At 47.6% G+C, this 10,687-nt stretch overlaps 1 long non-coding RNA gene across 1 annotated transcript in view; it reads right to left on the bottom strand.

Annotated features, from left to right (window-relative positions):
* LOC135905595 (uncharacterized) overlaps positions 1 to 4,065 on the bottom strand; it is a 45,943-nt gene extending 41,878 nt beyond the window's left edge. Inside the window, exon 1 of the long non-coding RNA XR_010565418.2 lies at positions 3,880 to 4,065. This is a non-coding gene — a long non-coding RNA (uncharacterized lncRNA). The remainder of the gene's footprint in view (positions 1 to 3,879) is intronic.
* Positions 4,066 to 10,687: the final 6,622 nt, after the last annotated feature.

Genomic DNA, 10,687 nt, shown 5'->3' on the forward strand with positions numbered 1-10,687 from the left:
TCCGTCTGGACGGGAGGGGAGTCGTGGCTCTGTTTTGCCTGCATCCGCATGGTCTGCTATTTGCGAAAAAGAAGAAAAAAAAAAGGGGGTGGAGAGGACAAGAAGCAAAGATTCCATACTGATAAAGAGAGGAAAGAAACGGCCTCGCCGTAATGCTATACTGTGCAGCTAGCGGCAGTGGCCGTAATGGCCACGCAATTAACAAATACGACTCGAGCGGGGATCCTTGCTAGCGCGGCTAATATGTACGGGCATCTTCAGCTGTTCGGGGAAGTTTCCCTTCGTTATATACCTTTGAGTGATAAAAATAAGCATCGGCATCACTCAGCGGCTGAAGAGAAATGAGATTCATCGAGAATCCCCCTGATTGCCGCCAGCGGCGCGCTTTCGGACGAGCGTTTTGTTTGCGCTCCCAACGCGCGCAGCTTAAGTCAGCTGGCAGCGGGCGCGCACACGCCGCGGTCATCTCAGAACGCGCGTTGTTGAGGGCCCCGTTCGCCTTCCCCCGCACGAAGCAGATTTCCCGTGGAGGTAAGGATACACCGGTTCTAGTATTAAGAACTTGCGAGCTGTGATGAAGAGGCAAATACCGCCGTTCCGGAGCCGCTGCATGCTTACGAAGATGCCGTACTGCCGGCTCTTGAGCATCAAATTCAGCTTGGGGTACGAGACACGGTAAGCATACGCGAAGATATACGTTCGTCAGCCTAGCGAAATCATGCATGGTCAGTGTAAAATAATGCCGCATGCAAGTTAAGGGCACACGGGCGCACACATGCATGCACGCACAGATTATATATATATATATATATATATATATATATATATATATATATATATATATATATATATATATATATATATATATATATATATATATATATATATATATATATATATATATATATATATATACATATATATATATACATATATATATATATATATATACATATATATATATACATATATATATATATATATATACATACATATATATATATACATATATATATATATATACATATATATATATATATACATATATATATATATACATATATATATATATACATATATATATATATATACATATATATATATATATACATACATATATATATATACATACATATATATATATATATATATATATATATATATATATATATATATATATATATATATATATGCATACGTGTGATAAAGTGATCCATTGCGAAACTAATTAGCTCAGATTGTGCAATTTGTATTGCAATTAGTGCCCACCTCTATGAGATCTTGGGAGGCCTCCCGAACGAGAAAGATAGCGAAAGACCACACAGGATTCCCACACTACACTTTCGACGACCATCGGCCAACTAGGTAACTACTCATTTATGAAGTATAGGATGCCCTCTTACACGTGGAGCCTCCTCAAGGCGTGTGCTAATCGGACAACTTTTCTTTTGCTTGTTTCTCTGTTTGTTTCGTAATGGTCCACAGAGGGCCAGCTGCTGTTTTGAGAGGACAGGGAAACTATATAAGGCAGACCTAGGTGCACTGGATGCAGCGAGTTTACTTTCAAGCTTCTCGGCAATGTTGCGGCTTGTTTATGTCAGCCTGGTATCAATAAGAATAAACGACTTAACTTGCAAAATGTTGGCACTTGTTCCCCATTCGACGAAGATGGGAATGGAGTAATTGCTTCTCCATGGGCATTTATATGGAGATAACTTTGCAGCGAGGTGACCTGTAGAAGGGACTGGAGTATGCATGTTGGAGCATTTTTTCTTCCAAGAAAACGCACCGAAACGAGCGTCATGACTGCTTCCTGCGACGTCCCGTTATACGAGAGCTATTCGCAGCGCTTCTTTTGCGGCGGCAGGAGTGTTTTAAGCCCATCAGGACTGAGAAGTACTGCACTCATAGGGCATAGTCGCGCCACGACTCCTTCGTGCGGAGTGAACTTTATTAAGGACTAATTAATTTTAAACATTCATTCAAATCCATTTGTACAGTGTAGTCCACAATTCTACATTCCAATGTTGCACCTGAGAATGAAGCACATCGGCGTTGCCATTAATACAGAGGGTAAGCTTCTCTTCCGAAGCTCAAATGCCACTGCACGACCAAATTTTGCCACCTCTGTGCTATGCAGGCATCGGTAAATTTTCAACTGACCCTATCCATCATGCTTGGTTGCTTCAATGAATTCCAATAAACGAGCGAAAGATCCCCACCGACTAGCGCAAGATGTAACGGGGACTGCCTACACCAGCACGCCCACCTAGGGCTCTATTCTGGACACGCATGGCGGCTGCACGGCCGCCATTATCCGCCATGTTTACTCTCTGATTGGCTGTCGAAAGGTCACGTGTTTTGAAATTTGTGCCGGGAAGCGGAAGTATTGCAAAATGCAATTTTGCGTTTTCATCAAGATGACGAAACGTGACGTGTAGCTGCAAATGTTATGGACTAATACATTTTTTTGGTCCTTGGCAGATATATTGTGATGTTAGCGCTTCAAAAAGAATGTGAGCGGTAGCGTGCAGAAGCCAGTGCAATGTATCTGCAATTGCGCAAATATGTGGTGGCGATTCAAGATATGCGCCATGCCGGCTTGCTGATTGGCTGAAGGAATATCTCATGAGGAGCGTCACAGGAAGGGCTGTTTCGTAAACGTCATTTTGACGATGCGTGACGTTGCGCAGGGCCGCCATTGCTGAGATTTTCCGCCATAATTTTTGCTGCGACGAGCCGCGCGAATTATGCTAATGGGCAGCCATATGCAATGGCAGCCGAGAGGAATGCGTATCGCCACATTTTCCCCGTCGTTTGGCGCCACGAAAATCTTTTGTTCATAACGCGTGCTCATAGTATTTGCATCGCTCTCGGGTGGTGTTGGCATTTGTGTTTTGGGCCATCGTTTTTTAAAAGAACGCGTAAATACGAAATAATATTCGTTGAATATAGCAAACTTTCAGCAATGTTGTCCACTTTTCACTGCTGCATTTGTATTGTAATCGAGATTAATGCCTTTTCGCACAATCAAAAGTTATGACAACGGCCTTTTTCTAACTTACAAAAAGAAATGTACGCAAGGCGGCGCCTTGAAGTTTCCTCCCGCGGTGCGAGTAACCAGCGAAATGAACAAGAGATGGCAGCGCCGGCGCTTGCGTCGCTTTAGTGGATATCTCTGGCGCGCGCAACGCTATCGGTGATATTCGGCCGTTTCTAAGCCAGCCGAGTCGGGCTGAGTCACTTGCGTTTCACGAAATAGCGATAACGTGGCCTAGAACGTGCGCGCATCACCACTGGTAGTTCGCTTATGTTGTCTCAAGAAAGAAAACAAGCGCGTTGGCACGAACATGCGATGACTCATTCCATTTTCCAGGGACACGCATCCTAGCTATTGAAGCAGACGACGGCTTGTACGCAGCAGACGACGGAAGCGCGAAGCGTTTTCGACGGAACAATCATACGCTTTGAGATAGCTGCTTTATTTTTACTGCGGAGGAAAACTGTTTTGCGTTACCGATAACGCTACATTCAGTGTCTTCATTTCAGTTTCTTAGGCAAAACGTCAAGTGGGCGTCACGTTACGTAAGCAAAACTGGGCCACCAGCGCCATTTTGTTTGCGTCGCGCCTACGTCACGCACCGAAGAAAATGGCGGAATGTCCAGAATAGCGCCCCTAGGAACGTCTGTTTTGTAAAACGCCTTCACGCCATGATCGCGCCTAGGCACCCGCCGTCAGTTTGCGACAGCGCGCATGCGCAGGTGAGCAGCCCGGGGCAAACAGGCAAAGCGCTCGTCCGAGATCATGCAGTGAGGTGAAGCGCTCAACGAGGGTCAGGAGCGAATCTTTGATGGGTGGTAACTCCGGGGCTGACTTACGGTAATGGCATCTTCGGCTGGTCGAACTAGCCCTCTGCTTCAGAGCAGCCGGATCCTGTGCCCCTCTCAGTACGAGCTGGAGGTAGGGCGTCTTCAGCTTCAGCGTTCCAACAGTTCCAGTGCGACAGAGCACGGCTACAAGAGAAACGCGCACTACGCACGACTAAAGCACCGTCGTTTGTGCATTTCGGCATTTTACGCACGAAGAAGAAGTCAAACACCCATAGATAATTTTAGCTTTGTGGGATACGTTACTCTAATACGCATGCGCCGCTTCTCCCGGGAACCGCGATGCACATGCCATGACATCTGCGATTTAGCATGCTACGATGCGTGACTACGAAGTACTTCGCTGCGTACAGTGCACCGCAAGCGCCACGTGAACAACATGATGCAATGTAAAGCAAATAAATATTTTTTACTATACACGTCAGCCTTATTTCACGTATTTCATGGCAGCAGTAAAAATGTTTTGTTAGTTAGTTAGTTAGTTAGTTAGTTAGTTAGTTAGTTAGTTAGTTAGTTAGTTAGTTAGTTAGTTTGTTTGTTTGTTTGTTTGTTTGTTTGTTTTCCCTCTTATAATGACTCAAACGCACTATGGGCGATCATAGGCAAGATTCGGTGGGAAGTATAATGAGGCGTTTAGTATACGCCCAGAAAAACAGCAGAAATGTTTGTGGAAGAATCGAAGGAATGAAAAATAACGTAAGGTAATAAAATCTAACAAGAAGGTTGCTTTGCAACAAATGGAAATTCTTCGATGACTGAGCAAGCATCCCCGTGACAGTGTCCAAGAGAGGAGGCTCCCGGAAAAACAAGTTACGTGCAGGAATTGAAAAATTCCCTCCAAGTTGTCTAAACCTTGCGCTTAAATTTTTCCCCGTATAGACGAGAAAACCATGGCCAGGCGGCGCTACTGCGCCTCCTGACAGCGCCCCGATGCGGAAACGCCAAGCAGCGCGGTCGCGTCGTGGCGCAGTCTCCGCATTGTTTACATATTGCCGTCCGCGCTTTTCTTCGCTGCTCGTTCTCACGGCGCTCCGTTTTCGACAGCGGCAGATCGCCTGCTTGCGCAACAGCGATGCAAAGATTTCCGTGCGGTTTCAAGAAGGTTGCCGACGCCGACAGCTTTTTTTCGTGGCGGCAACCTCACGATTGGGGAGCGTCTGCTTCCGAACGTGTACGGCGTTGAACAAATTGTGGATGGTGATGTGAGAGTGAAAGCCAAGTGCGTGTCACAGGTGTCCGACAAGATCGTAGACGACGTCGAGTTAGAGGTACGCACCATGTTCAGAAATTTAGCCACTTTTATTTCAATTACAACATAAGTCACACTGGCAGCAGGAACTTCTGTTGTCATACTACTCGATGACTGCAGATCCATTGGGCTGCTTCTTGACGGTTCCGTCACTTCACAAAGGCATGTTCTGGAGTCTGTTTCACACGTGTCTTGCTGTTGAGCAGCAGTACGAAAGCACATGTCCCGGTGGTGCTGACTGCTGAGAAGACTGTTGTGATTGCCATTGGTCTGTTTGGCGCCGCTTCCATCTGCATCGCATATAAATGAAACAGTATGTGTGCCTATTTGTTGTGGGGAATAAATTACTCCCAATAATATGTTTGCAAAGGTAACATTCCTGTGATTGTGTGCATATATTATTCTACAAGAGTGGTACCACTACAAGTTATGATACTTGCACACTTAGATACTTAGAAAGCATGGACAAACAACAAACATAACGCGCACGTCTCGAGCGGCTGCTTTCCGATCTGCCGCTTCCCGACGCACGCGACGACCGCGGCTTGCATTAAATACGGTCTGCTACCACACAAAAGTATCGCGCGGCCCCTTTCGTTATCTGCACAACTAGTAATTTAAGTTGCAGCGTTTAGAAAAGGGAAATAATTCTCTTGAGCTCATCCATGCTGATCGCGAGGGAAGGCACAGTGCAATCAAATAAATTCGGGGGTTCTAAGTGCCAAAACCATGCCAAAACCACGAAATCATTATGAGGCCCGCTGTACTGGGTAGTCTCAGGGATAATTTTAACCTCTGGTGGTTCATTAACGTGCACAAAAATCAAAGCACACGGTAACAAGGGTGAGGTCGCACTCGGCACCGCAAAAACCACGCGCACGAGCGCTCCCACTGTACAGAACACGGGCGCGCGCTAGCGCAGCGACGACCCTCGAAACTTCCATCGGTCCGCTAGGGGAGCATTCGGCGCTGGTGCCGCGCGGGCAAACTTTAGGTTGCCTCGTCTATACATGCCAAACTACGACTGAAAAGGAAAAAAGGAAGTTCGGTAGCATGTTACATACCTGTAACACGCGAAGGCGAAATCCTGCTGCACACTTGGCAATGCGCCGTCTCGCATCGTCGCGTTGCTGATTTCACAGTTTGGCTTCTTCAGCTCGTTTGCGTCGCTTACTGCGGATTCGTGCGCTCGTATATGGCGGGGTCAGACTCGCTCGCGCCAACGACGTTTCTCTTCGACTTTAGGTTGCATCCTTTCAGCTGGGAATTGAAACATAAGCTGTTGTGTGTGTTGTATGGGTGATTCCAACGAATGTATGCACTGTACACTTCACTTTGCTAAGTGCTTGTAGCCTCTGCATTATGAGAAGGATGAACCATTTCACTTTCTTGCCTGCTTAGAGGGTATAAGCCATTACTGATTATGATAGTTTTTATACCGTTGGACTGGACGACGCGTTTTTTTTTTTTTCCGAGGCAATCGGGCATATGATCCATTTAAGGCTTTCACCTTAAAAAGTCAATCGTCTCATTGTGTCTTCAAGTGGGCACAGTGAGGAGAGCGCCAGATGAGCTCGGTGCGATTATAAGCTTAAGGAAGGTACCCTCGACAGCGTAATCGAGTGAAAGTGACTTCAGTTTTTCGAGAACGAAGGAAATTTCTGCGCCAAGGGCATACCTAACATTTGGTGTTGATACCCTGCACAATTAGTTATAGAGAGAATAAAAAAGTCAACCATGATTGTATGTCTCCTGAACCTAGCTGCAATTCTTTATAAGCTGACGCCGTCTGCAAGTACCTGCTTCTTCTCCTTTTCATTTACTTCTTCTTCCTCCTCGTTTTCTTCTTCAAGGAGGCAAGTGAGTTCACTAATATGCAGCTCCTCAAATTTTCTCGTAACACGCTGCTCAATTATTAGCATGATCACGCCCCTTCAGGCGCCCCCCCCCTTCCCTCCCTGCTTTGCGCGGGTCTTCCGCAAGCAAATTTCTCGCCATGCCACCGTCGCCGTGAATCAGGTGCCGTATGGCATACAGTCGGATAAAACGCACGTGCTAATTCAAAACAAAATTGCCCCTCGCTTGCGCCGAGCTTGGGCTGCTTGGATCAAGGCTCTCGGTCGCGCGGCCGGCTCTGCCTTTATACCTGGCTTGATTATACGCCGCCGAGCGTCCTTCCCGTCTTGCGCGCGCGCGCTCCGACAAACACCATGCGAAGGCCGCCACTGGAATGGGCGCCCTGGCATGCGTCCGCGGGCCCGAAACTATCCATCACGGTGTCTGGCGCGGGGCATACGCGGCCATTATGCAGGCATTTCCGTCTCAAATTATTCCGCACCAGGGCAGTGTGTCTGCGAAAGCGGAGTAATTCTTGCACCGACCAGCGATCGTGAGGAATTGAGCCTTAATCGGGGACGGTACGCGTTGGACCGCGCAATCGGAAGCCGTTGATGATTTTTCCAATTATGAGCCGCGAATGATTTATGCCTGCTGATGGCGCTCCCCGAGGTATGACGTTCGATAAATGCAGGCAGAAAGGCGTTGCGCTTTAACCGTCCAGTGACCGACGTGACCAAGTCACATTCGCGCGGTTGACGGCGCTGTGTGACGCGGGCTCGGACCGCGGTGGCGGGGCAGTCAAAGTTTCACGATGACGACGACGCACGCGAAACTATTATGGATGTCGTATGTCGGACCATTCCACCTTCGGCAATATTAACTTTGCTGAAACAATCCCCGCCAAAGTGGTGAGGACGAAAGAATGATAAAGTAAGTATACCGCCAAATAAAAGGCCTCGTGTATGCCATGTCCTTCCAGTCTGTTCATTTTCTTTTGTCCGTCTGCTAGCCGCTTGCGATCAATTTGGACAAAAAGAAGGAAACAAAGAAAAGTAACTAAATAAAACATATGTAGCAAAACGTTGAAAAGACGAAGAAGCGTTACCAAGGCAAAAACACATCATGGAGGCATGCTTTCTTTTATGCCTCTCTTACACAGCTGTTCCGTTTCATGCATTTAACAACAGGAATATAATAATAATAATAATAATAATAATAATAATAATAATAATAATAATAATAATAATAATAATAATAATAATAATAATAATAATAATAATAATAATAATAATAAGTAAACTTATACTCAGTGGCCACTAATAACATGACACTGAGGTCTTGCAAAGCAAGCAACTGAAAAGTACTTTATTGGCCTTATGCTGTACGTTCGCTCGCTCCGGCCTGCCATTGATGCCTTGTTCCACTCCTGACAGTCTCTCGGTGTAAAGAAGCCAGATAGTCCATTACGGTGCGCGTCATTACCTCATAGCAATTAGCATTGATGGCATTAAACAGCCCGCTTCACTCGTTAACCCCATTGCGTGCTGCAGGGAGCTTGGCGAAATGTGGGGGGGGTACAGATGTTGCAAGTGCATGACGCAATTTCTCCGCCTGAACATCCCATATTGCAACGGCGCTGCATGAGTGCGTGCCCGAGGGACCCACATAGAGTCACGTAGAATTGCGCGAAAAAAGGCACTGGTTATCACGACCATTCTGGCGCCGCTCACGTCCGACTAAGCTTCCGACCTTAACAGCAGCGTCGGTGGCGTTTGATGGCTGTCGACGCTGCCGCACAGTGAATGTGGTGGAACAAATCCTCGCACACGACGTGCCATAGATTATCGCGAAGGCTTTTGCATTCGTGTCCTTAGCACTGGCTCAGAGGCTATGACCTTCTGCTGCTGAGCGCGAGGTCACGGGTTCGATTCCCAGTGGCAGTTTTTTTCTTTTTCGATGGGAGTGAAATGCGAGAAAACGTCCGTGAACGTAGCTTTAGGTTATCGATAGAGAAACCGGTCGAAATTGATACGGGTATCCTGCACTACGCGGCGTCCCGAATTCAAAGCACGCGTTAAAATTTTTTAAGTTCTGAAGTTTTCGGCGTCAAAACCACGATCTGATTATGAAGGACGCCCTATATATACACTCATGATTAATTTTGTCCACTTGGATTCCTTAACGTACGCCAAAATCTTGAGTACACGAGCGCTTTTTGCATCCCCCCCCCTCCCCATTGCAATGCTGTCGGCGCGTCCGGGATCGGCCCAGTGACCTGTTGAAATCTGTTGAAAACAGTTCTTAAAAAATGGAGAGAGAGAGAGAGAGAGAGAGAGAGAGAGAGGGTGTTGGAAGATGAGGAATATAATGGAGGGTGGGCGATAAGAAGGCGATGAACTTTGGGCTCCAGGTGCTTGTGAATCGGCTGCGGTGCACTCCCTTTATACGCTCGACCTTCAACCCGATTCAGGGAAATGAGCTTCTCGTAACATTGCTGCAGTATGGCGCTGCCCCATCGACCCTGGCTATTTAAACAATATATCATATCCAGCGTAACAAGTAAAAATAAATGGTAAGGATAAAAATCAAACAAAACATTGTTTGAGAAGCCGAGCTAGCAACGTAGGAGTTGTTGCTCCAGTTCAAGTCAACCGAACATGTTTATTCGCCCTCGAATAAACCTAAGCAGTGGATATTGTCTGTCGCAGGTCTGGCCTAGGTAGCCAACATTCGGCATGTACAAGGGGGCAAGAGACGATGCCGACGACCACTGCACCGTTGCAGCGCAGCAGGGACGAGGTGAGCAGCGGTTGTAGGCCGCACCGAGTCATGAACGGGAGGGAGGGGTGGGGAGTGCGCCGCTCACAAAGGCGCCGCGTAAAGGTTGCGCTTGAAGGAGCCCAACTTGGGCGTAAGAGATCTCATTTATCACGTCCACCGTTTTAACTACCCGCTTCCTAAACTGCGGCCATCCCCAAATTACACGAGAAAAGTTCGAGAACCGCGAACGTTTGAAATGCCACCTATCAGCTGGCGAGGCCACTCCCCGAATTTGAGGGAAGCGAAAACAATCCGTTTTGTTCGCCGCCCGCGGCCTCTGCCTTAGCCCCTCGCGGTGCTTCTCTTCGTCTTCTGTCGACTTTCCCTCCTCTACTTCTTTTTTTCTTTTTCTGCTTTTCATTATTATTCGTCTCGCGAAGCGCCTTTCTCGGAGATACTTTCCATTTCTGCCGTTCCGCGTATAGGGCTTCAGCTCGCTTTTCCGAAAGGGGGCGGTGCACCGCTTCAAAGATGGTAGTGAGGGAGCAGGAGTGAGAGACGGCGTTTAACCTAAATACGGCAAAGTTGCCCAGTCGCAGAGAGAGAGAGAGAGAGCGGGTGATGGCTAGAGAAGAGAGATCGCGCACCGTACGTCCGTCGCTCGCAGGGCTCTCACACGCACGTGGCCGCGCCGGCGCAGTTAAAATACCAGTCCTAATAACAGAGCCCGGTCTGATGCGACAGAGTCGTTCGTGTGATGAATTACCGGCCGGCCAGTATCAGATCGAACAGGAGGAACACGGGGAGAAGCGACTTGACAACGGCGCTCTTCTTTCTCCTTCTCCTCCCCCCCCCCCCCTCCACCTCTTCGGCGATCCCGCGCGCGCGCGCTAGGACCGAAAGCCACAGCGTAGGGGAGAAGGGCAACCCCGGCGCTCCCTCAGCCGTCGC

Source organism: Dermacentor albipictus, chromosome 1 (assembly GCF_038994185.2).
Source record: "Dermacentor albipictus isolate Rhodes 1998 colony chromosome 1, USDA_Dalb.pri_finalv2, whole genome shotgun sequence".
NCBI classification, from domain to species: Eukaryota; Metazoa; Arthropoda; class Arachnida; order Ixodida; family Ixodidae; genus Dermacentor; species Dermacentor albipictus.